A 25,190-nucleotide genomic window follows, 5' to 3' on the forward strand; every position below is an offset into this window, starting at 1 on the left:
TGACCCTCATTCAGCTCCTCACGAGAGCAGCCTCTCTGTGGGCATCTGTCACCGCGGCGGGTTGGTGCATGTTCCCGCCAGTAGTTCTCCCATTCTGGAGTTTTCCCGATGGCCCAGCCGTGCCTCCGAGCGAGTGCATGTGTTCCAGCTGGTTCGAACCTCCGCCTGGGGTGGAGGGGAGTGGGGGGGGAGGGGGCTTGCGTCTTGAATTCTCTCGCCGATGTGCCATTGGGCGTCGGTTGCAAAATTGTCAAAACCAACTGAGTTTTTTTCCCCTCAGTGAGGCCATTCAGGGTCGGAGGTCAAGAGGGTAGACGGAGTTAGGGCAGCTCAACCATGAGCTTGTCACATGGGGAAACGGGATTGTGGGGTCAGGATGGCTTCAGCCTGCTCCAACCCCTCACTCCCCCACCCCCCCCCCCCACCCCCCCACCCCGTGCTGGCTTCTGATTGGGTGTACACAATGGTGTCTCTGTGTGCCCACCACATGTGACCGTTTGCACATGTACCTGGTGTGTGTGTTTGGTTTTGGATATTTCCAGTCTCTCAGTCTCCCGTGGCTGACTCTCGGCCCGGAGTGCAGGGGAGGGGTCTCTCGGCCCAGAGTGCAGGGGGGTCTCTCGGCCCGGAGTGTGGGGGGGGTCTCTCAGCCCGGAGTGCGGGGGGGGGGGGGGTCTCTCAGCCCGGAGTGCGGGGGGGGTCTCTCAGCCCGGAGTGGGGGTCCCTCCCTTGGCCCGGAGTGGGGTTCTCTCAATCCGGAGTGGGAGGGGGGCTCTCTCTCTCAGCCCGGAGTGGGGGAGGGGGGTCTCTCGGTCTGGAGTGGGGGTCTCTTGGCCCAGAGTGGGGGAGGGGGGTCTCTCGGTCTGGAGTGGGGGTCTCTTGGCCCAGAGTGGGGGAGGGGGTCTCTCTCTCTCTGCCCAGAATGGGGGGGAGGCGGGTTCTCTCTCTCGGACAGGAGTGGGGTGGGGGGGTGGGGTCTCTCTCTCTCTCTCTCGGCCTGGAGTGGGGGAGGGGGTCTCTCTCTCTCTCTCTCTCTCTCTCTCTCGGCCCAGAGTGGGGGGAATCTCTCAGCCCGGAGTGGAGATCCCTCGGCCTAGCCTCCGAGGCAGTGAGAACCTGCGCCAGTGTGTACCCAATAACTGGAGGCCGCGAGTGGGCACTTCAGCGGTAACCATAGCAACGTGGCCCAGTGCAGGAGAATCCCCTCTGGTATCTGCGGCAGCTGGGGTCTCCCGGGGAGTGAGGTACCCCAGTGGATTGGGCCCCAGCAAACGCTCATTAAAGACTCTCGAACTTTGTTTTTCTCGTTTATATTCAGAAGGACTTTGATGTGAATTATTATCTTATTACAGTAGTTCTTCCCCCCCCCTCCTCATACCCGCGGGGATATGCTTCAAGACATTCTGTAGGAGCTTGAAACCGCAGATAGGTGCAAACCCATTCATTTCAATGGGAAACATACCTTCCCAGCAGCCTCCTGGTCCCTGGTTCCAGAACATTCCCTATAATATCTTCGCACCGCGGTAAACCGTGGGTAACTGAAACAGTGGAAAACGATTCCGTGGATGCGGGCATCACCTTGTACTCTACGTTTCTGCTCATTCTACAGAGGCCTGTTATGCTGAACTTTTTAAAACTTGTTTCTCTCTTTCACTTGAGAGTGTGTTGCTGGAAAAGCACAGCAGGTCAGGCACCATCCGAGGAGCAGGAGAATCGACATTTCGGGCATAGGCGCTTCATCAGGAGGGGATTACGCCCGAAACGTCGACTCTCCTGCTCCTCGGATGCTGCCTGACCTGCTGTGCTTTCCCAGCACCACACTCTCAACTCTGATCTCCAGCATCTGCAGTTCCTCACACTCTCCTTCTCTCTTTTGCGACCTAGTTTTGTATCTATGTGCCCTAGTACCTAAGATGGCACAGTGTCAGACGCCATTATACGCTGTCCTCCTCTCCTTGAGTACACAGGACAATAAAATCTAAACCTAAATATTTGTGGTTATGCGGCGATGTGTTCTCAAATGTAAGTGCATGAGGGTGTATGTGCATTTAAACATCCCCAAACCGGGAAAGGAAATATTAGACCAGGTGACCAGGAGCTCAGTTAAGGAATTGGGTTTTTGGGAACGTCTTAAAGAGGGAGAGCAGGGGCGAAGATTGAAGGGAGAGACTTCGGAGCCTGGAGACCTGGAATCTGAAGCTACAGCCATCAAGACCAGAGAGATCAAAGTCAGGAGGGCTCCAGAGATCAGAGTGCAGATAACTCGGTGGGTTGTGGGGCTGGGGGGGGGAATGATAAAAGAATTGAAATAAAGGAATGAGCATTTTTAAACTTGCTATGTGGCCTGCCCAGGCACACGTGGCTGTGCGTCAGAGAGCACAGGGGTGACAGGTATACCTGACTCGGTTCAAACACAGGCAGCTGAATTCTCAATGGCATGGAATGAGCAGAGGATAGGTCTGGGATGGCAACCGTGAGAGAGCTTTGGGGTTGTTGAGTCTGGAGGTTTCTCCAGCATGGCTAAGAGTTCCTTCAGCTGAGGAACTGGGGCAAGGGATAAAAGCACCATGACATTATGGAGGTGGTGTGATCAACGGTCAAGCCTACCGTCAGAAGCTCATCCTGGGGTCAAACCAAGGTGGCAACGGCCTGGCATAGTCTCAGGTGGTTGGCAGGGAAACGGAAGGAGTTGGGAGCTGGGGAACAGAGATGGGAGCAGTCTTCCCAGAGTTTGGATTGGAGGAGGTTGGTGATCATCCAGCATTGGACGTCAGGCCACATACAGCAGTTAACGGGGAGAATTTTAAAATTGGTGGGTGGGATCCAAAGGCAGTCTGGGACATGACCTGCAGGAACATGGTCTCTTTGGATCTGGGAGACTGATTGTGTAATGGGCGGAAAGCTATTGACTTTGATTCTCTGACATCTGTACGTCATTTTAAAGAAAACCATTTATCTCATAGGTTTCCATGATGAATACTATCTTCCTTGTTCCGCCAGGGTGATGACGACCCTGAAGTATCTGGAGGACTTTTGATCTCTTGTGATTCCGGCATTGAGGATGATGTCTCTGTTGAAACTGGAAACTTCTTTGCAGTGTCCTGAATCTCCATCATGGACCAGACCAAACACCTTCAAACTATATTCAAAAGATAGTCTAAACCCTACCTTCTTCTTGTTTGAAAGGTAGGTCTAAGATGTCTCGGAAAAAAAAGGGCAGTGCTGGAAAAGCACAGCAGGTCAGGCAACATCCGAGGAGCAGGAGAATCGACGTTTTGGACATAAGCCCCTCATCAGGAATGTGGAGGTGAGGGGGGGTGCTAAGGGGGATGAGAGATAAATAGGAGGCATTGGGGCTGGGGGGAAGGTAGTTTGGAAGGTGATAGTTAGACACAGGTTGGGGGGGGGAGAGGGATGGTGATAGGTCAGAGAGGAGGATGGAGCAGATAGGTTGGAAGGAAGATGGACGGGTAGGACAGGTCAAGAGGGCGGTGCCGAGTTGGAGGGTTGGATGTGGGATGAGGTGGGGGTGATGGGAGATGAGCAAACTGGTGAAATCAACATTAATCCCCTGTGGTTGGAGGGTCCTGAGGCCGAAGATGAGGCGTTCTTCTTCCAGGCATCAGGCCACTAGGATTTGGCGGAGGAGGAGATGATACTCGACTGGTCAAACTGTTCAACATTTAGCAAAACTCACTTTATGCGCTCACTATGGTTAAAATACAATAAAAGAAAGAAGAAATTGGAATAACTTTACTGAAAAACTTAGGATAATAATAGATTATTTAACTATTAAACAGTAACTGCTGTAATATGGTAACATCTCATAAACACATCCTTGGCAAAGGCAAATTCAGTAAGAACTCCCAGCTTTAAGCTGTAACTGAGGGAGGGAAAAAACTCCATTTCTTCAAGATCCCAGGAGCTGCTACTAAACACCAAAAATCCAGGTTCTGTGGGAGCTTGATGCCACCCAGTCAGGCTGTTTCTATTGTTTCAACTTCAAAACAAACCCAAGACCTCAGAAGCTGTTTACTTTATGGACTTTCAATAGACAGATCAGTACCTCTGTCTTAAAACCTCTCTTCAATACAAAAGGACAAAATGCACCTCTCAAAGCCACTGTATTGTCACAGAATCTGAGACAGGCCATCTCTTCCTTGCAGTGCCTTGAATCATTGGGCATTGGTCATCCTGTCTCTCAGTGCCAGCTTCCAGCTATGTAATCTATCTTCACAGATTGTTATTCCCTGTGGATTTCTGCTGAAGTGCTTTGTGTTAGGGTGTCATCAACACAATCACTGCCTCCTGGTTCCTGCAGCTCCCGTGGTCTCTGTCACAGCTCCCGTGCAGGGAGGGAAATATTCCTGCCTGAAGGTGCATCTTCGGAGTCACCTCAACGTCGACCATGAGACATGAATCTGTCAGAGCGACTTGCTTAACAAGCCATGGTGCACTCTGCATTAGAGATTTGTCAGTTGGCACCAGTTGTCTATGCTGGGAGTGTAGTTTCTGGTTGCCTGTAGTCTGGGAGTGTAGTTTGCAGTTGCTTGTAGTCTGGGAGTGTAGTTTGCAGTTGCTTGTAGTTTTGGAGTGTAGTTTGTGGTTGATTGTAGTCTGGGAGTGTAGTTTGTGTTTGCTTGTAGTCTGGAAGTGTAGTTTGTGGTTGCCTGTAGTCTGGGAGTGTAGTTTGTGTTTGCTTGTAGTCCGGGAGTGTAGTTTGTGTTTGCTTGTAGTCCAGGAGTGTAGTCTGCGGCTGCTTGTAGTCTGGGAGTGTACTTTGTGGCTGCCTGTTGTCTGGTAGGATGGTTTTCAGCTGCTTGTAGTCTGGGAGTGTAGTTTGTGTTTGCTTGTAATCTGGGAGGGTACTTTGTGGTTGCTTGTACTCTGGGTGTTATAGTTTGTGGTTGCTTGTAGTCTGGGAGTGTAGTTTGTGTTTGCTTGTAATCTGGGAGGGTACTTTGTGGTTGCTTGTACTCTGGGTGTTATAGTTTGTGGTTGCTTGTAGTCTGGGAGTGTAGTTTGCGGTTGCTTGTAGTTTTGGAGTGTAGTTTGTGGTCGATTGTAGTCTGGGAGTGTAGTTTGCGGTTGCTTGTAGTTTGGGAGTGTAGTTTGTGGTTGCCTGTAGTCTGGGAGTGTAGTTCGTGGTTGCCTGTAGTCTGGGAGTGTAGTTTGTGTTTGTTTGTAGTCCGGGAGTGTGGTCTGCGGCTGCTTGTAGTCTGGGAGTGTACTTTGTGGCTGCCTGTTGTCTGGTAGGATGGTTTGCAGCTGCTTGTAGTCTGGGAGTGTAGTTTGTGGTTGATTGTAGTCTGGGAGTGTAGTTTGTGGTTGCTTGTAGTCTGGGAGTGTAGTTTGCGGTTGCTTGTAGTTTTGGAGTGTAGTTTGTGGTTGCTTGTAGTCTGGGAGTGTAGTTTGTGTTTGCTTGTAGTCTAGAAGAGTAGGTTGTGGATGCCTGTAGTCTGGGAGTGTAGTTTGCAGTTGCTTGTAGTCTGGGAGTGTAGTCTGTGGCTGCTTGTAGTCTGGGAGTGTAGTTTGTGGTTGATTGTAGTCTGGGAGGGTAGATTGTGTTTGCTTGTAGTCCGGGATTGCAGTCTGTGGCTGCTTGTAGTCTGGGAGTGTACTTTGTGGTTGCTTGTAGTCTGGGAGTGCAGTTTGTGATTACCTGTAGTCTGGGAGTGTAGTTTGTTGTTGCTTGTAGTTGGGCAGTGTAGTTTGTGTTTGCTTGTAGTTTGGGAGTGTAGTTTGTGGTTGCCTGTAGTCTGGGAGTGTAGTTTGCAGTTGCTTGTAGTCTGGGAGTGTAGTTTGCAGTTGTTGTAGTTTTGGAGTGTAGTTTGTGGTTGATTGTAGTCATGGCGTTTAGTTTGTGTTTGCTTGTAATCTAGGAGTGTAGTTTGTGGTTGCCTGTAGTCTGGGAGTGTAGTTTGCAGTTGCTTGTAGTCTGGGAGTGTAGTTTGCTGCTGCTTGTAGTTTTGGAGTGAAGTTTGTGGTTAATTGTAGTCTGGGAGTGTAGTTTGTGTTTGCTTGTAGTCTGGGAGAGAAGCTTGTGGCTGCTTGTAGTCTAGGAGTGTAGTTTGTGGTTGCTTGTAGTCTGTGAGTGTAGTTTGTGGCTGCCTGTTGTCTGGGAGTATGGTTTGCTTGTAGTCTGGGAGTGTAGTTTGCGGTTGCTTGTAGTTTTGGAGTGTAGTTTGTGGTTGATTGTAGTCTGGGAGTGTAGTTTGTGGTTTCCTGTAGTCTGGCAGTGTAGTTTGTGTCTGTTTGTAGTCCAGGAGTGTGGTCTGCGGCTGCTTGTAGTCTGGGAGTGTACTTTGTGGCTGCCTGTTGTCTGATAGGATGGTTTGCAGCTGCTTGTCGTCTGGGAGTGTAGTTTGTGGTTGCGTGTAGTCTGGGAGTGTAGTTTGTGGTTGCTTGTAGTCTGGGAGTGTAGTTTGCTGCTGCTTGTAGTTTTGGAGTGTAGTTTGTGGTTGATTGTAGTCTGGGAGTGTAGTTTGTGGTTGCTTGTAGTCTGGGAGTGTAGCTTGTGGTTGCCTGTAGTCTGGGAGTGTAGTTTGCAGTTGCTTGTAGTCTGGGAGTGTAGTTTGCTGCTGCTTGTAGTTTTGGAGTGTAGTTTGTGGTTGATTGTAGTCTGGGAGTGTAGTTTGTGTTTGCTTGTAGTCTGGGAGTGTAGTTCGAGGTTGCCTGTAGTCCGGGAGTGTAGTTTGTGTCTGTTTGTAGTCCAGGAGTGTGGTCTGCGGCTGCTTGTAGTCTGGGAGTGTACTTTGTGGCTGCCTGTTGTCTGATAGGATGGTTTGCAGCTGCTTGTCGTCTGGGAGTGTAGTTTGTGGTTGCATGTAGTCTGGGAGTGTAGTTTGCGGTTGCTTGTAGTCTGGGAGTGTAGTTTGTGTCTGTTTGTAGTCCAGGAGTGTGGTCTGCGGCTGCTTGTAGTCTGGGAGTGTACTTTGTGGCTGCCTGTTGTCTGATAGGATGGTTTGCAGCTGCTTGTCGTCTGGGAATGTAGTTTGTGGTTGATTGTAGTCTGGGAGTGTAGTTTGTAGTTGCTTGTAGTCCAGAAGTGTAGTTTGTGGTTGCCTGTAGTCTGGGAGTGTAGTTTGCAGTTGCTTGTAGTCTGGGAGTGTAGTTTGCAACTGCTTGTAGTCTGGGAGTGTAGTTTGTGGTTGCTTGTAGTCTGGGTGTGTAGTTTGTGACTAATGTAGTCTGGGAGTGCAGTTTGCAAATGCTTGTAGTCTGGGAGTGTAGTTTGTGGCTAATGCAGTCTGGGAGTATTGTTTGTGGTTGCTTGTAGTTATGGAGTGTAGTTTCTGGTTGATTGTAGTCTGGGCGTGTAGTTTGTGTTTGCTGGTAATCTAGGAGTGTAGCTTGTGGTTGCCTGTAGTCTGGGAGTGTAGTTTGCTGCTGCTTGTAGTTTTGGAGTGTAGTTTGTGGTTGATTGTAGTCTGGGAGTGTAGTTTGTGTTTGCTTGTAGTCTGGGAGTGTAGTTCGAGGTTGCCTGTAGTCCGGGAGTGTAGTTTGTGTCTGTTTGTAGTCCAGGAGTGTGGTCTGCGGCTGCTTGTAGTCTGGGAGCGTACCTTGTGGCTGCCTGTTGTCTGATAGGATGGTTTGCAGCTGCTTGTCGTCTGGGAGTGTAGTTTGTGGTTGCATGTAGTCTGGGAGTGTAGTTTGCGGTTGCTTGTAGTCTGGGAGTGTAGTTTGCTGCTGCTTGTAGTTTTGGAGTGTAGTTTGTGGTTGATTGTAGTCTGGGAGTGTAGTTTGTGTTTGCTTGTAGTCTGGGAGTGTAGTTCGAGGTTGCCTGTAGTCCGGGAGTGTAGTTTGTGTCTGTTTGTAGTCCAGGAGTGTGGTCTGCGGCTGCTTGTAGTCTGGGAGTGTACTTTGTGGCTGCCTGTTGTCTGATAGGATGGTTTGCAGCTGCTTGTCGTCTGGGAATGTAGTTTGTGGTTGATTGTAGTCTGGGAGTGTAGTTTGTGGTTGCTTGTAGTCCAGAAGTGTAGTTTGTGGTTGCCTGTAGTCTGGGAGTGTAGTTTGCAGTTGCTTGTAGTCTGGGAGTGTAGTTTGCAACTGCTTGTAGTCTGGGAGTGTAGTTTGTGGTTGCTTGTAGTCTGGGTGTGTAGTTTGTGGCTAATGTCGTCTGTCAGTGTAGCTTGTGGTTGCTTGTAGTCTGGGAGTGTAATTTGCAGCTGCTTGTAATCTGGGAGTGTAGTTTGCAACTGCTTGTAGTCTGGGAGTGTAGTTTATGGTTGCTTGTAATATGGGAGTGTAGTTTGTGGTGAATGTAGTCTGGGAGTGTAGTTTGTGTTTGCTTGTAGTTTGGGAGTGTAGTTTGTGGTTGCTTGTAGTCTGGGAGTGTAGTTTGCAACTGCTTGTAGTCTGGGAGTGTAGTTTGTGATCGCTTGTAGTCTGGGAGTGTAGTTTGCAACTGCTTGTAGTCTGGGAGTGTAGTTTGTGGTTGCTTGTAATCTGGGAGTGTAGTTTGTGGCGAATGTAGTCTGGGAGTGTAGTTTGTATTTGCTTGTAGTCTGGGAGTGTAGTTTGTGGTTGCTTGTAGTCTGGGAGTGTAGTTTGTGGCTAATGTAGTCTGGGAGTGTAGTTTGTGGTTGCTTGTAGTCTGGGAGTGTAGTTTGTTGTTGCTTGTCATTTGGGAGTGTAGTTTGTGTTTGCTTGTACTCTGGGAATGTAGTTTGTCGTTGCTTGTAGTCTGAGAGTGTAGTTTGTGTTTGCCTGCAGTCTGGGAGTGTAGTTTGTGGTTGATTGTAGTCTGGGAGTGTAGTTTGTGGTTGCTTGTAGTCTGGGAGTGTAGTTTGTGGTTGCTTGTAGTTTGGCAGTGTAGTTTGTGGTTGCTTGAGGTCTGGGAGTGTAGTTTGCAACTGCTTGTAGTCTGGGAGTGTAGTTTGCAGATGCGTGTAGTCTGGGAGTGTAATTTGCAACTGCTTGTAGTCTGGGAGTGTAGTTTATCGCTGCTTGTAGTCTGGGATTGTAGTTTGTTGTTGCTTGTAGTCTGGCAGTTAAGTCTGTGGTTGCTTGTAGTCTGGGAGTGTAGTTTGTTGTTGCTTGTAGTTTGGCAGTGTAGTTTGTGGTTAATGCAGTCTGGGAGTATCGTTTGTGGTTGCTTGTAGTCTGGGACTGTAGTTTGTGTCTGCTCGTAATCTGAGAGTGTAGTTTTCATCTGCTTGTAGTCTGGGAGTGTAGTTTATGTCTAATGTAGTCTGGGAGTGTAGTTTGTGTTTGCTTGTAGTTTGGGAGTGTAGTTTGTGGTTGCTTGTAGTGTGGCAGTTTAGTTTGCAGCTGCCTGTAGTCTGGGAGTGTAGTTTGTGTTTGCTTGTACTCTGGGAGTGTAGTTTGTTGTTGCTTGTAGTCTGGGAGTGTAGTTTGTGTTTGCTTGTACTCTGGGAATTTAGTTTGTCGTTGCTTGTAGTCTGAGAGTGTAGTTTGTGGTTGCTTGTAGTCTGGGAGTGTAGTTTGTTTTTGCTTGTAGTTTGGCAGTGTAGTTTGTGGTTGCTTGAGGTCTGGGAGTGTAGTTTGCAACTGCTTGTAGTCTGGGAGTGTAGATTGCAGATGCGTGTAGTCTGGGAGTGTAATTTGCAGCTGCTTGTAATCTGGGAGGGTAGTTTTCATCTGCTTGTAGTCTAGGAGTGTAGTTTGTGGTTGTTTGTAGTCTGGGAGTGTAGCTTGCAACTGCTTGTAGTCTGGGAGTGTAGTTTATCTCTGCTTGTAGTCTGGGATTGTAGTTTGTTGTTGCTTGTAGTCTGGCAGTGTAGTTTGTGTTTGCTTGTAGTTTGGGAGTGTAGTTTGTGGTTGGTTGTAGTGTGGCAGTTTAGTTTGCAGCTGCCTGTAGTCTGGGAGTGTAGTTTGTGTTTGCTTGTACTCTGGGAGTGTAGTTTGTGTTTGCTTGTACTCTGGGAGTGTAGTTTATGTTTGCTTGTACTCTGGGAATTTAGTTTGTCGTTGCTTGTAGTCTGAGAGTGTAGTTTGTGGTTGCTTGTAGTCTGGGAGTGTAGTTTGTTTTTGCTTGTAGTTTGGCAGTGTAGTTTGTGGTTGCTTGAGGTCTGGGAGTGTAGTTTGCAACTGCTTGTAGTCTGGGAGTGTAGATTGCAGATGCGTGTAGTCTGGGAGTGTAATTTGCAGCTGCTTGTAATCTGGGAGGGTAGTTTTCATCTGCTTGTAGTCTGGGAGTGTAGTTTGTGGTTGCTTGTAGTCTGGGAGTGTAGCTTGCAACTGCTTGTAGTCTGGGATTGTAGTTTGTTGTTGCTTGTAGTCTGGCAGTGTAGTTTGTGGTTGCTTGTAGTCTGGGAGTGTAGTTTGCAAATGCTTGTAGTCTGGGAGTGTAGATTGTGGCTAATGCAGTCTGGGAGTATTGTTTGTTGTTGCTTGTAGTCTGGGAGTGTAGTTTGTGTCTGCTCGTAATCTGGGAGTGTAGTTTGCAACTACTTGTAGTCTGGGAGTATAGTTTATAGCTATTGTAGTCTGGGAGTGTAGTTTGTGGTTGGTTGTAGTGTGGCAGTTTAGTTCGCAGCTGCCTGTAGTCTGGGAGTGTAGTTTGTGGTTGATTGTAGTCTGGGAGTGTAGTTTGAGGTTGCCTGTAGTCCGGGAGTGTAGTTTGTGTCTGTTTGTAGTCCAGGAGTGTGGTCTGCGGCTGCTTGTAGTCTGGGAGTGTACTTTGTGGCTGCCTGTTGTCTGATAGGATGGTTTGCAGCTGCTTGTCGTCTGGGAGTGTAGTTTGTGGTTGCATGTAGTCTGGGAGTGTAGTTTGCGGTTGCTTGTAGTCTGGGAGTGTAGTTTGCTGCTGCTTGTAGTTTTGGAGTGTAGTTTGTGGTTGATTGTAGTCTGGGAGTGTAGTTTGTGTTTGCTTGTAGTCTGGGAGTGTAGTTCGAGGTTGCCTGTAGTCTGGGAGTGTAGTTTGTGTCTGTTTGTAGTCCAGGAGTGTGGTCTGCGGCTGCTTGTAGTCTGGGAGTGTACTTTGTGGCTGCCTGTTGTCTGATAGGATGGTTTGCAGCTGCTTGTCGTCTGGGAATGTAGTTTGTGGTTGATTGTAGTCTGGGAGTGTAGTTTGTGGTTGCTTGTAGTCCAGAAGTGTAGTTTGTGGTTGCCTGTAGTCTGGGAGTGTACTTTGTGGCTGCCTGTTGTCTGATAGGATGGTTTGCAGCTGCTTGTAGTCTGGGAGTGTAGTTTGCAACTGCTTGTAGTCTGGGAGTGTAGTTTGTGGTTGCTTGTAGTCTGGGTGTGTAGTTTGTGGCTAATGTAGTCTGTCAGTGTAGCTTGTGGTTGCTTGTAGTCTGGGAGTGTAATTTGCAGCTGCTTGTAATCTGGGAGTGTAGTTTGCAACTGCTTGTAGTCTGGGAGTGTAGTTTATGGTTGCTTGTAATATGGGAGTGTAGTTTGTGGCGAATGTAGTCTGGGAGTGTAGTTTGTGTTTGCTTGTAGTTTGGGAGTGTAGTTTGTGGTTGCTTGTAGTCTGGGAGTGTAGTTTGCAACTGCTTGTAGTCTGGGAGTGTAGTTTGTGATCGCTTGTAGTCTGGGAGTGTAGTTTGCAACTGCTTGTAGTCTGGGAGTGTAGTTTGTGGTTGCTTGTAATCTGGGAGTGTAGTTTGTGGCGAATGTAGTCTGGGAGTGTAGTTTGTATTTGCTTGTAGTCTGGGAGTGTAGTTTGTGGTTGCTTGTAGTCTGGGAGTGTAGTTTGTGGCTAATGTAGTCTGGGAGTGTAGTTTGTGGTTGCTTGTAGTCTGGGAGTGTGGTTTGTGGTTGCTTGTAGTCTGGGAGTGTAGTTTGTTGTTGCTTGTCATTTGGGAGTGTAGTTTGTGTTTGCTTGTACTCTGGGAATGTAGTTTGTCTTTGCTTGTAGTCTGAGAGTGTAGTTTGTGTTTGCCTGCGGTCTGGGAGTGTAGTTTGTGGTTGTTTGTAGTCTGGGAGTGTAGTTTGTGGTTGCTTGTAGTCTGGGAGTGTAGTTTGTGGTTGCTTGTAGTTTGGCAGTGTAGTTTGTGGTTGCTTGTAGTCTGGGAGGGTAGTTTGTGGTTGTTTGTAGTCTGGGAGTGTAGTTTGCAGATGCTTGTAGTCTGGGAGTGTAATTTGCAACTGCTTGTAGTCTGGGAGTGTAGTTTATCGCTGCTTGTATTCTGGGATTGTAGTTTGTTGTTGCTTGTAGTCTGGCAGTTAAGTCTGTGGTTGCTTGTAGTCTGGGAGTGTAGTTTGTTGTTGCTTGTAGTCTGGCAGTTAAGTCTGTGGTTGCTTGTAGTCTGGGAGTGTAGTTTGTTGTTGCTTGTAGTTTGGCAGTGTAGTTTGTGGTTAATGCAGTCTGGGAGTATCGTTTGTGGTTGCTTGTAGTCTGGGACTGTAGTTTGTGTCTGCTCGTAATCTGAGAGTGTAGTTTTCATCTGCTTGTAGTCTGGGAGTGTAGTTCATGTCTAATGTAGTCTGGGAGTGTAGTTTGTGTTTGCTTGTAGTTTGGGAGTGTAGTTTGTGGTTGCTTGTAGTGTGGCAGTTTAGTTTGCAGCTGCCTGTTGTCTGGGAGTGTAGTTTGTGTTTGCTTGTACTCTGGGAGTGTAGTTTGTTGTTGCTTGTAGTCTGGGAGTGTAGTTTGTGTTTGCTTGTACTCTGGGAATTTAGTTTGTCGTTGCTTGTAGTCTGAGAGTGTAGTTTGTGGTTGCTTGTAGTCTGGGAGTGTAGTTTGTTTTTGCTTGTAGTTTGGCAGTGTAGTTTGTGGTTGCTTGAGGTCTGGGAGTGTAGTTTGCAACTGCTTGTAGTCTGGGAGTGTAGATTGCAGATGCGTGTAGTCTGGGAGTGTAATTTGCAGCTGCTTGTAATCTGGGAGGGTAGTTTTCATCTGCTTGTAGTCTAGGAGTGTAGTTTGTGGTTGCTTGTAGTCTGGGAGTGTAGCTTGCAACTGCTTGTAGTCTGGGAGTGTAGTTTATCTCTGCTTGTAGTCTGGGATTGTAGTTTGTTGTTGCTTGTAGTCTGGCAGTGTAGTTTGTGTTTGCTTGTAGTTTGGGAGTGTAGTTTGTGGTTGGTTGTAGTGTGGCAGTTTAGTTTGCAGCTGCCTGTAGTCTGGGAGTGTAGTTTGTGTTTGCTTGTACTCTGGGAGTGTAGTTTGTGTTTGCTTGTACTCTGGGAATTTAGTTTGTCGTTGCTTGTAGTCTGAGAGTGTAGTTTGTGGTTGCTTGTAGTCTGGGAGTGTAGTTTGTTTTTGCTTGTAGTTTGGCAGTGTAGTTTGTGGTTGCTTGAGGTCTGGGAGTGTAGTTTGCAACTGCTTGTAGTCTGGGAGTGTAGATTGCAGATGCGTGTAGTCTGGGAGTGTAATTTGCAGCTGCTTGTAATCTGGGAGGGTAGTTTTCATCTGCTTGTAGTCTGGGAGTGTAGTTTGTGGTTGCTTGTAGTCTGGGAGTGTAGCTTGCAACTGCTTGTAGTCTGGGAGTGTAGTTTATCTCTGCTTGTAGTCTGGGATTGTAGTTTGTTGTTGCTTGTAGTCTGGCAGTGTAGTTTGTGGTTGCTTGTAGTCTGGGAGTGTAGTTTGCAAATGCTTGTAGTCTGGGAGTGTAGATTGTGGCTAATGCAGTCTGGGAGTATTGTTTGTTGTTGCTTGTAGTCTGGGAGTGTAGTTTGTGTCTGCTCGTAATCTGGGAGTGTAGTTTGCAACTGCTTGTAGTCTGGGAGTATAGTTTATAGCTATTGTAGTCTGGGAGTGTAGTTTGTGGTTGGTTGTAGTGTGGCAGTTTAGGTTGCAGCTGCCTGTAGTCTGGGAGTGTAGTTTGTGTCTGCTCGTAATCTGGGAGTGTAGTTTGCAACTGCTTGTAGTCTGGGAGTGTAGTTTATAGCTAATGTAGTCTGGGAGTGTAGTTTGTGGTTGGTTGTAGTGTGGCAGTTTAGTTTGCAGCTGCCTGTAGTCTGGGAGTGTAGTTTGTGTTTGCTTGTACTCTGGGAGTGTAGTTTGTGGTTGCTTGTACTCTGGGAATGTAGTTTGTGGTTGCTTGTAGTCTGGGAGTGTAGTTTGTGGTTGCTTGTAGTCTGGGAGTGTAGTTTGTTGTTGCTTGTAGTTTGGCAGTGTAGTTTGTGGTTGCTTGTAGTCTGGGAGTGTAGTTTGCAAATGCTTATAGTCTAGGAGTGTAGTTTGTGGCTAATGCAGTCTGGGAGTGTAGTTTATGGTTGCCTGTACTCTGGGAGTGTAGTTTGTGGTTGCTTGTAATCTGGGAGTGTAGTTTGCAACTGCTTGTACTCTAGGAGTGTAGTTTGTCGATGCCAGTAGTCTGGGATTGTAGTTTGTTGTTGCTTGTAGTTTGGCAGTGTAGTTTGTGGTTGATTGTAGTATTGGGAGTGTAGTTTGTGGTTGCTTGTAGTCTGGGAGTGTAGTTTGCAACTGCCTGTAGTCTGGGAGTGTAGTTTGTAACTGCTTGTACTCTGGGAGTGTGGTTTGTCGCTGCTTTAGTCTGAGAGGGTAGTTTTCATCTGCTTGTAGTCTGGTCGTGTAGTTTGTGGCTAATGTAGTCTGGGAGTGTAGTTTGTGTTTGCTTGTAGTCTGTGAGTGTAGTTTGTGTCTGCTCGTAATCTGGGAGTGTAGTTTTCATCTGTTTGTAGTCTGGGAGTGTAGTTTGTGGTTTCTTGTAGTCTGGGAGTGTAGTTTGTGGTTGCCTGTAGTCTGGGAGTGTAGTTTGCAGATGCTTATAGTCTGGGAGTGTAATTTGCAGCTGCTTGTAGTCTGGGAGGGTGGTTTTCATCTACTTGTAGTCTGGGAGTGTAGTTTGTGATTGCTTGTTGTCTGGGAGTGTAGTTTGTGGTTGCTTGTTGTCTGGGAGTTTGCCAATTTCTGTTTTTCTCCCTGTCTTATATTTTTGATTCTCTGGAATAGTTCTGTGAGTATTGTTTAGTGTGAGGCTGTCTGTAGTTTGAGAGTGTATGACTGCCTGTAGTTTCCAACTTTCTGTAGTTTGAGAGTGTCAGTGGATTATGATCATCTGTGGTTTGTGACTATGTTTGTATTTGATGTTTGATTTTCTGAGGTGCCTGTAGTTTAAACATAGATTACAGATAGCTGTAATTTTTGAGTGTCTGTCGGTTGTAAGTGTAGCTAGTGGCAGTCTGTAAATTGTGAGTACCTGTTGTTGGTGGGTGCCTGTATTTTGTGAGTGTAATTTGCAAAGGTCTGCCATTTGTGAGTGTCTGTAGGTTGTGAGTGTAGCTAGTGACAGTATTTACCTATTGTTGGTGAGTTCCTGTGCTTTGTGAGTGTAGTTTGCAAAGGGCTGTCACTTGTGAGAGCATTCGATGACGGAGGTCATTAGTTTGCGCCTGTTGGTGTTCTGTGAGTGTTAGTAGTTGGCTGATGCCTGTACCTTGCAGGTGCCTCGAGTTTGCGATCGTCTGTAGTCCTTCTGAGTGCGCGTGCCTGTAATTTGTGACTGTAGTTTCTCAGTGTGGGTCTCCATGCTTCGAAAGCCTGCAGTTTCGAAAAGCCCGGTGAGTTGGCAAATGGCTGTAATTTATGTGTGTCTGCAGGGTTTGCTTTCACTATTAACTGAGACTAAACGTTCACCTCAGCCTCAGCACTGCACGTTGACAGCCGTCTTTGCTTGACAGAAAGTGAATAAGTTTCCCCCTCCTGACCATTTAAACTGCTGGCTGCCGGTAAACCCAGTTAATTTCCTCCCTGTCCATGGATTTACAGTATTTCCAATCGACTGCAGCAAATTGCCAGACCGTGCAGGATGGGGGCCCTGGCCGTGGGAGATTGATCTCCGCTGCGAGCAGCACTCCACAGTCAGTGTGTTTTTCTCATTTTCTGTGAACACGTTTCGTGAGGAAGGTTTTGAGACGGGGAGGAAGGCTCTTGGATGGGGCAAACTCCCCAGCTCTCAGACCGATACCTCGGCCTCACTGATCTCCGATGAGATCATCCCCCGATATCGGGCTCAGGAAAGGTTTGGGGTTTTGATTTAAGCTTGTGACTCGATGGGGTTAGGAGGACAAAGTGAAAGAGCTCCCTGAGGGGCCCAGGCAGCACTGCAATCAGAGTCAGGTCACACCAGGGGAGATGTGAGATAGCACCGCTTCATGTGGTAAATATTTACAATCCTCCCCCACTAAGAACAGGGGCCGTGGGCTCAATTAAACCTGAGGTTGGCAGATTTTATCTTTATTTAACAAAGGACTACATGGGACTAAGGCAGGTGGAGTTGAGGGACAGGCGCACTCTTAATGAACAGAGTTGAAGGGCTGAACGATCTCCTCCATTGACGTGGGATCCCCATTGGCTGAATTTATAGAATTGCTCTCCCTCACTCCCTCACACCCCCACACCCCACACCCTCACACCCTCACTCCTCCCTCCCCCACACACTCACTCCCCCCACACACCCTCACTCCCCCCACTCCCTCAATCCCCCCTTCAACACACCCTCACTCCCCCTCCCTCACACCCTCAGTCTCCCTCACTCACCCCTCCCTCACACCCTCACTCCCCCTCACACACTCACTGCCCCTCACCCACACCCTCACTCCCCCTCCCTCACACCCTCACTCCCCCACACCCTCACTCCCCCACACCCTCACTCCCCCTCCCCTGCACACTCACTCCCCCTCTCTCATACACTCACTCTTCCACACCCTCACTCACCCCTCCCTCACACTCTCACTCCCCCTCCCTCACACCCTCACTCCCCCCTCACACTCTCACTCCCCCTCCCTCACACCCTCACTCCCCCCTCACACACTCACTCCCCCCTCACACCCTCACTCCCCACATCCTCACTCCCCCTACCCCACACACTCACTCCCCCTCTCTCATACACTCACTCTCCCACACCCTCACTCACCCCTCCCTCACACTCTCAGTCTCCCTCACTCACCCCTCCCTCAAAGCCTCACTCCCCTTCCCTCACACCCTCACTCCCCCTCACCCGCACCCTCACTCCCCCTCCCTCACACCCTCACTCCCCCACACTCTCACTCCCCCTCCCTCACACCCTCACTCCCCCCTCACACACTCACTTCCCCCTCACCCACATCCTCACTCCCCTCCCTCACACCCTCACTCCCCACACCCTCAGTCTCCCTACCCCACACACTCACTGCCCCCTCCCTCACACCCTCACTCCCCCCTCACACATTCACTCCCCCTCCCTCACACCCTCAGTCCCACACCCTAACACCCTCACTCCCCCTCCCACAGTCCCTCACACCCTCAAAACACCCTCCCTCACACCCTCACTTCCCACACACCCTCACTCCACCCTCCCCACATCCTAATTCCCCCCTCCCTCACAGTCTCACTTCCCCTCCCCCACACCCTCACTGCCCCCTCCTTCACACCCTCACTCACCCTCCCTCACACCCTCACCCCCACACCCTCACTCCTCCTCCCTAACACCCTCACTCCCCCTCCCTCACACCCTCACTCCCCCCACTCTAACACCCTCACTCCCCTTCCCTCACTCCCTCACACCCTCACTCCCCTCCCACACACCCTTACTCCCCCTCCCACAGTCTCTCACACCCTCAATCCCCCACCCTCACACCCTCACTCCTCCTCCAACACACCCTCACTCCCCATCTCTCACACCCTCACTCCCCTCCCACACACCCTCACTCCCCCTCCCACAGTCCCTCACACCCTCACTCCCCCATCTCTCACACCCTCACTCCCCTCCCTCACACCCTCAGTCCCCCACCCTCACACCCTCACTCCCCCTCCCACAGTCCTTCACACCCTCAATCCCCCACCCTCACACCCTCACTCCCCCTCCAAAACACCCTCACTCCCCATCTCTCACACCCTCACTCCCCTCCCACACACCCTCACTCCCCCTCCCACAGTCCCTCACACCCTCAATCCCCCTCCCCCACGCACTCACTCCCCCTCCCACACACCCTCACTCCTCCCTCCCTCACACACTCACTACCCCCTCCCTCACACCCTCACTCCTCCCTCCCTCACACACTCATTCCCCCTCCCTCCTCACACCCTCACCCTCCCTCCCTCACACCCTCACTCCCTCACACCCTCAGTTCCCCACCCTCACAACCTCACTCCCCCCCACAGTCTCTCACACCCTCAATCTCCAACCCTCGCACCCTCGCTCCCCCTCCAACACACCCTCACTCCCCCATCTCTCACACCCCCACTCCTCTCCCACATTCTCACTCCCCCTCCGTCACTCCCTCACACCCTCAGTCTCCCACCCTCACACCTTCACTTCCCCTCCAACACACCCTCACTCCCTCTCCCTCACACCCTCACTCCCCCTCCCACAGTCCCTCACACCTCAATCTCCCTCCCCCACACACTCACTCCCCCTCCCACACACCCTCACTCCTCCCTTCCTCACACACTCACTCACCATCCAACACACCCTCACTTCCCCTCCCTCACACCCTCAGTACCCCACCCTCACACCCTCACTCCCCTCTCACACACCCTCACTCCCCTCCCTCACACCCTCAGTCCCCTACCCTCACACCCTCACTCCCCCTCACACACTCACTCCTCCCTCCCTCACACCCTCACTACCCCCTCCTCACACAATCACTCCCTCTCCCCACACCCTCACTCCCCCATCTTTCACACCTTCACTCCCCTCCCCCACACCCTCAGTCCCCTACCCTCACACCCTCACTCCCCCTCACACCCTTACTCCCCCTCCAAAACACCCTCACTCCCCTCCCTCACACCATCAGTCCCCTACCCTCACACCCTCACTCCCCCTCACACACTCACTCCCCCTCCCACACACCCTCACTCCTCCCTCCCTCACACCTTCACTACCCCCTCGCCCACACCCTCACTACCCCCTCCCTCACACCCTCACTCATCCCTCCCTCACACCCTCACACCCTCACTCCCGCTCCCTCACTCCCTCACACCCTCAATCCCCCACCCTCACACCCTCACTCCCCCCACACCCTCACTTCCCCCTCACCCACACCCTCACTACCCCTCCCTCACACCCTCACTCCTCCCTCCCTCACACCCTCACTCCCTCACACCCTCAGTCCCCCTCCCACACACCCACACTCCCCATCCCTCACTCCCTCACACCCTCAGTCCCCCACACTCACATCCTCACTCTCCCTCCCACAGTCCCTCACACCCTCACTCCCCCCTCCCTCACACCCTCAATCCCCCACCCTCACACCTTCACTCCCCCTCCAACACACCCTCACTCCCCATATCTCACACCCTCACTCCCCTTCCTCACGCCCTAACTCCCCTCCCTCACACCCTTACTCCCCCCACACCCCCACTTCCCCCCTCACCCACACCCTCATTCGCCCTCCCCAAACCCTCACCCACCTCCCCCACACCCTCACTCCCCCTCCCAAACACACTCACTCCCCCTCCCTCACTCCCCCCTCTCTCACACCCTCACTGCCCCCTCTCTCACACCCTCACTCCCCCCTCCCTCACACCCTCAGTCCCCTTCCCTCACACTCTCACTTCCCCCTCCCTCACACCCTCACTGCCCCTCCCCCACACCCTCACTACCCCCTCCCTCACATCCTCACTCCTCCCTCCCCATCACCCTCACTACCCCCTCCCTCATATCCTCACTCCCCCACCCTCACACCCCCTCCCACTCTCCCTCACACCCTCACTCCCCCACCCCCACACCCTGACTCCTTTCCCCCCTCACCCACACCCTCACAGCCCCTCCCTCACACCCTCCCTCCCCATCCCCATACCCTCACTCCCCTCCCTCATACACTAACTCCCCTTCAGTCACACCCTCAATCCATTCCCCCACTCCCTCACTCCTCCCTCACACCCTCACTCCCCCCTCCCTCACACCCACACTCACCCCTTACCCACACCCTCACTCCGCCAGCCTCACACCATCACTACCCCTTCACCAATACCCTCACTCCTCCTCCCTACACCCACACTCCCTCCTCCCTCACACTCACTCTTCCACCACAACCTCACTACACCCTCACCCACTCCCTCACTCCTCCCACCCTCACATCCTCACTCTCTCCTCACCCACACCTTAACTCACCTCTCCCTGACACCCTCACTCCCCCTCACCCACAGCCTCACTCCCCTCCCCAACACCCTCATTCCCCCTACCTCACACCCTCACTCCTCTCCTCAACACTATCACTCTCCCCTCCCCCACACCCTCACTCCCCCCTCCCTCACGCCCTCACTCTTCCCTCCCCACACCCTCTCTCCCCTCCCCAACACCCTCACTCCCCCTTCCCCACACCCCACATCCCCCACACCCTCACTCCCCCATACCCGCACTCCCCTTCCCTCATCCTCACTCCCCCTCCCCTACACCCTCACTCCCCCTCTCTCTCACCCTCCCTCCCCCTCCATCACACCCTCACTCCCCATCCCTCACACCCTCACTGACCCCTCCCTCACACCCTCACTCCTCCACCCACACATCCTCACTCCCCCTCCCCAACAACCTCTCCCCCCCTCCCTTCCTCACCATCTCTCCCTCCCACATCTCCACTCAGGCTCCCTCACACATCCTCTTTCCCCCTCCCACACACTCCCTACACTCCCACACCGTCACTCCCTCTACATCACCCTCAAATCCCCTCCCTCACCCTCACCCACACCCTACCTCCCTCACTATCTGTGAGTGTGAGTGTTTGCGTGTGAGAGAGTGTGTGAGTGAGTGTGTGAATGTGAGTGAGTGTGAGTCTCTGTGTGTGTGAGTGTGAGTGAATGTTTCTGTGAGTGTGTGATGAGTGAGTGTGATTGGTTGAGAGTGTGTGTGTGAGTGATTGAGAGCCTATGTGTGAGTGAGTGTGATTGAGAGTGTATTTGTGAGCGTGTGTGTAAGTTATTGAGATTGTATGTGTGAGTGTGTGTGTGTGAGTATGAGTGATTAAGAGTGTGAGTGCGAGTGTTTGTGTGAGAGTGTGTGTGTTTTAAGTGAGTGTGTGTGTGAGTGAGTGTCTGTGAGTGTGTATGTGAATATGTGTGTGTGAGAGAGAGTGTGTGAGTGTGAGTGTGTGTGTGTGAGTGAGTGTGAGTCTGTGTGAGTGTGTGTATGAGTGTGAGTGTGTGTGTGTGTGTGTGTGTTTTATGTGAGTGTGTGTGAGTGTGTGTGTGAATATGTGTGAGAGAGAGTGTGTGCGAGTGTGAGTGTGTGTGTGAGTGATGTGAGTGTGTGTGACTGTGTGTGTGAGTGTGTGTGTGTCTGTGTGAGTGTGTGGGGGTGTGAATCTGTGTGACTGTGTGTGAGTGTGAGTGTGTGTGTGAGTGTGTGTGTGAGTGTCCGTGTGTGTGTGTATGTGAGTGTGTGTGTGACTGTGTGTGAGTATGAGTGTGCCTGTGTGAGTGTGAGTGTGTGTGAGTGTGTGAGTGTGTGTGAGTGTGTGTGTGAGTGTATGTGTGAGTGTGTGTGTATGAGTGTGTGTGAGTGTGTGTGAGCATGTGTGTGAGTGTGTGAGTGTGAATGTGTGTGTGAATTTGTTGATGAGTGTGAGTGTGAGTGTGTGTGATTGAGAGTGTGAGTGTGTTTATGTGAGTGTGTGTGTGAGTGAGTGTGTGTGAGTGTGTGTGTGCGTGACTGTGTGTCAGTGTGTGTGTCTGTGTGGGTGTGTGTAAGTGTGAGTCTGTGTGAGGGTGTGTGTGAGTGTGTGTGTGTGAGTGTGTGTGTGTGAGTGTCCCTGTGTGTGTGTGTGTGTAAGTGTGAGTGTGAGTCTGTGTGAGTGTGTGTGAGTGAGTGTGTGTGTGTCTGTGTGAGTCTGTGTGAGTGTGTGTGTGAATATGTGTGAGAGAGAGTGTGTGCGAGTGTGAGTGTGTGTGTGAGTGATGTGAGTGTGTGTGACTGTGTGTGTGAGTGTGTGTGTGTCTGTGTGAGTGTGTGGGGGTGTGAATCTGTGTGACTGTGTGTGAGTGTGAGTGTGTGTGTGTGAGTGTGTGTGTGAGTGTCCGTGTGTGTGTGTATGTGAGTGTGTGTGTGACTGTGTGTGAGTATGAGTGTGCCTGTGTGAGTGTGAGTGTGTGTGAGTGTGTGAGTGTGTGTGAGTGTGTGTGTGAGTGTATGTGTGAGTGTGTGTGTATGAGTGTGTGTGAGTGTGTGTGAGCATGTGTGTGAGTGTGTGAGTGTGAATGTGTGTGTGAATTTGTTGATGAGTGTGAGTGTGTGTGATTGAGAGTGTGAGTGTGTTTATGTGAGTGTGTGTGTGAGTGAGTGTGTGTGAGTGTGTGTGTGCGTGACTGTGTGTCAGTGTGTGTGTCTGTGTGGGTGTGTGTAAGTGTGAGTCTGTGTGAGGGTGTGTGTGAGGGTGTGTGTGAGTGTGTGTGTGTGAGTGTCCGTGTGTGTGTGTGTGTGTGTGTAAGTGTGAGTGTGAGTCTGTGTGAGTGTGTGTAAGTGAGTGTGAGTGTGTGTGTGTGAGTGTGTGTGAGTGTCCGTGTGTGTGTGTGTGTGTAAGTGTGTGAGTGTGTGTATGAGTGTGTGTGTGAGTGTGTGTATGAGTGTGAGTGTGTAAGTGTGAGTGTGAGTCTGTGTGAGTGTGTGTGAGTGAGTGTGTGTGTGTCTGTGTGAGTCTGTGTGAGTGTGCGTATGTGTGTGAGTGTGAGTGCATGTGTGAGTGTGTGTGTGAGTGTGTAAGTGTGAGTGTGTGTCTGTGTGAGTGTGCGTAAGTGTGTGAGTGTAAGTGTGTATGAGTGTGTGTGTGAGACTGTGTGTGAGTGTGAGCGTCCATGTGTGTGAGTGTGAGCGTGAGCGTGTGTGTGTGTGAGTGTGAGTGTGTGTGTGAGTGTGAGTGTGTGTGAGTGAGTGAGCATGCATGTGTGTGTGTTTGAGTGTTTGTGTGTGTGAGTGTGTGTGAGTGTGAGTGTGAGTGTTTGTCTGAGTGTGAGTGTGAGCGTGAGTGATTAAGAGTGTATGTGTGTGTGTGAGTATGTGTGTGAGTGTGAGTGTGAGTGTTTGTGAGAGAGCGTGTGAGTGTTTGTGAGTGTGTGAGTGTGTGTTTGTGTGAGTGTGAGTAAGTGTGAGTGATGGAATGTGTGTGAGTGTGTGTGTGTGAGTGTGAGTGTTTGTGTGAGCATGTGTGAGTGTGAGTGATTGAGAGTGTATGTGTGTGTGACTGTGCGTGTGTGTGTGCGTGTGTGTGTGTGTGAGTGTGTGTGTGAGTGTATGTGTGTGAGTGTGAGTGTTTGTGTGAGAGTGAGTGTGAGTGATTAGAATATAAGTGTGCGAGTGTGCGTGTGAGAGTGTGTGAGTGTATGTGTGTGAGTGTGCATGTGAGTGTGTATGTGAGTGTGAGTGTGTTTGTGAGAGTGTGTGTATGGGTGTGAGTGTGTGTGAGTGTTCATGAGTCTATGTGTGTGTGAATGTGTGTGAGTCTGAGTGTGTGTCTGTGTGAGTGTGTGTGTGTGAGCGTGTGTGTGAGTGTGTGTGAGTGTGAATGTTTGTGTGAGTGTGATTGTTAGTGTGAGTGTGATTAATATGTGTGAGTGTGCGTGATCGAGAGTGTGAGTGTGAGTGCTTATGTGAGTGTGTGTCCGAGTGAGTGTGTGTGTTTTATGTGAGTGTGTGTCTGTGTGAGTGTGTGTGAGTGTGTGTGAGTGTGTTCTGTGTGAGTGTGTGTGAGTGTGAGTATGTGTGTGTGAGTGTGAGTGTGTGTGAGTGTGTGTGTGAGTATGTATATGACTGTCTGTGTGTAAGTGTGAGTGTGTGTGAGTATGTGTGTAAGTGTGTCTGTGTGAGTGTGCATGAGTGTGAGTCTGTGTGAGTGTGTGAGTGAGTGTGAGTGTGTGATTGTGAGTGTGAGTATGTCTATGTGAGTGGGTAAGTGTGAGTGTGTGTCTGTGTGAGTGTGTGTATGTGTGTGAGTGTGAGTGCGTGTGTGAGTGTAAGTGCGTATGAGTGTGTGTGAGACTGTGTGTGTGAGTGTGCATGTGTGTGAGTGTGAGCATGAGCGTGTGTGTGTGAGTGTGAGTATGTGCATGAGTGTGAGTGTGTGTGAGTGTGCGTGCATGTGTGAGTGTGTTTGAGTGTTTGTGTGTGTGAGTGTGTGTGAGTGTGAGTGTGAGTGTTTGTCTGAGTGTGAGTGTGAGTGTGAGTGATTGAGAGTATTTGTGTGTGTGTGAGTATGTGTGTGAGTGTGAGTGCGTATGAGTGTTTGTGAGTGTGTGAGTGTGATTGTTTGTGTGAGTGTGAGTGAGTGTGAGCGATGGAATGTGTGTGAGTGTGTGAGTGTGAGTGTGTGTGTGAGTGTGAGTGTGAGTGTTTGTGTGAGCATGTGTGAGTGAGTGATTGAGAATGTATGTGTGTGTGACTGTGCATATGAGTGTGTGTGTGTGAGTGTGAGTGTGTGTGTGAGTGTTTGTGTGTGAGTGTGAGTGTTTTTGTGAGTGTGTGTGAGTGTGAGTGTGTGATTGAAAGTGTATATGTGTGTGAGTGAGTGTGTGTGAGTGTGAGTGTTTGTGTGAAAGTGAGTGAGTGATTGAGAATGTAAGTGTGTGAGTGTGCATGTGAGAGTGTGTGAGTGTGCATGTGTGTGTGAGTGTGTGTTAGTGTGAGTGTGTGTGTATGAGTGTGAGTATGAGTGATTGAGAGTGTATATGTGTGAGTGTGTGTGTATGAGTGTGAGTGTGTGAGTGTGTGTGAGTGTGAGCGTGTGTGTGAGTGTGTGTGAGTGTAATTGTGTGTGTGATTGTTAGTGTGAGTGTGATTGAGAGTGTGAATGTGTGTGAGTGTGAGTGATTGAGAGTGTGAGTGTGAGTGTTTATGTGAGTGTGTGTCCGAGTGTGTGTGTGTGAGTGTGAGTGTGTGTGTGTCTGTGTGAGTGTGTTCTGTGTGAGTGTGTGTCAGTGTGAGTATGTGTGTGTGAGTGTGTGTGAGTATGTATATGACTGTCTGTGTGTGAGTGTGTGTGTAAGTGCGAGTGTGAGTGTGTGTGTGAGTGTGTCTGTGTGAGTGTGCATGAGTGTGAGTGTGTGTGAGTGTGAGTGTGTGAGTGTGAGTGTGAGTATGTCTATGTGAGTGTGAGTGTGTAAGTGTGAAAATGTAAATGTGAGTGTGTGTCTGTGTGAGTGTGCATATGTGTGTGAGTGTGAGTGAGTGTGTGAGTGTAAGTGCGTATGAGTGTGTGTGTGAGACTGTGTGTGAGTATGAGTGTGCATGTGTGTGTGAGTGTGAGTGTGCATGCATGTGCGAGTGTGTTTGAGTGTTTGTGTGTGTGAGTGTGTGTGAGTGTGAGTGTGAGTGTGTGTTCGTGTGAGCGTGTGTGAGTGTGACTGATTGAGAGTG

This window comes from Chiloscyllium punctatum, chromosome 30 (genome assembly GCF_047496795.1).
Source record: "Chiloscyllium punctatum isolate Juve2018m chromosome 30, sChiPun1.3, whole genome shotgun sequence".
NCBI lineage: Eukaryota > Metazoa > Chordata > Chondrichthyes > Orectolobiformes > Hemiscylliidae > Chiloscyllium > Chiloscyllium punctatum.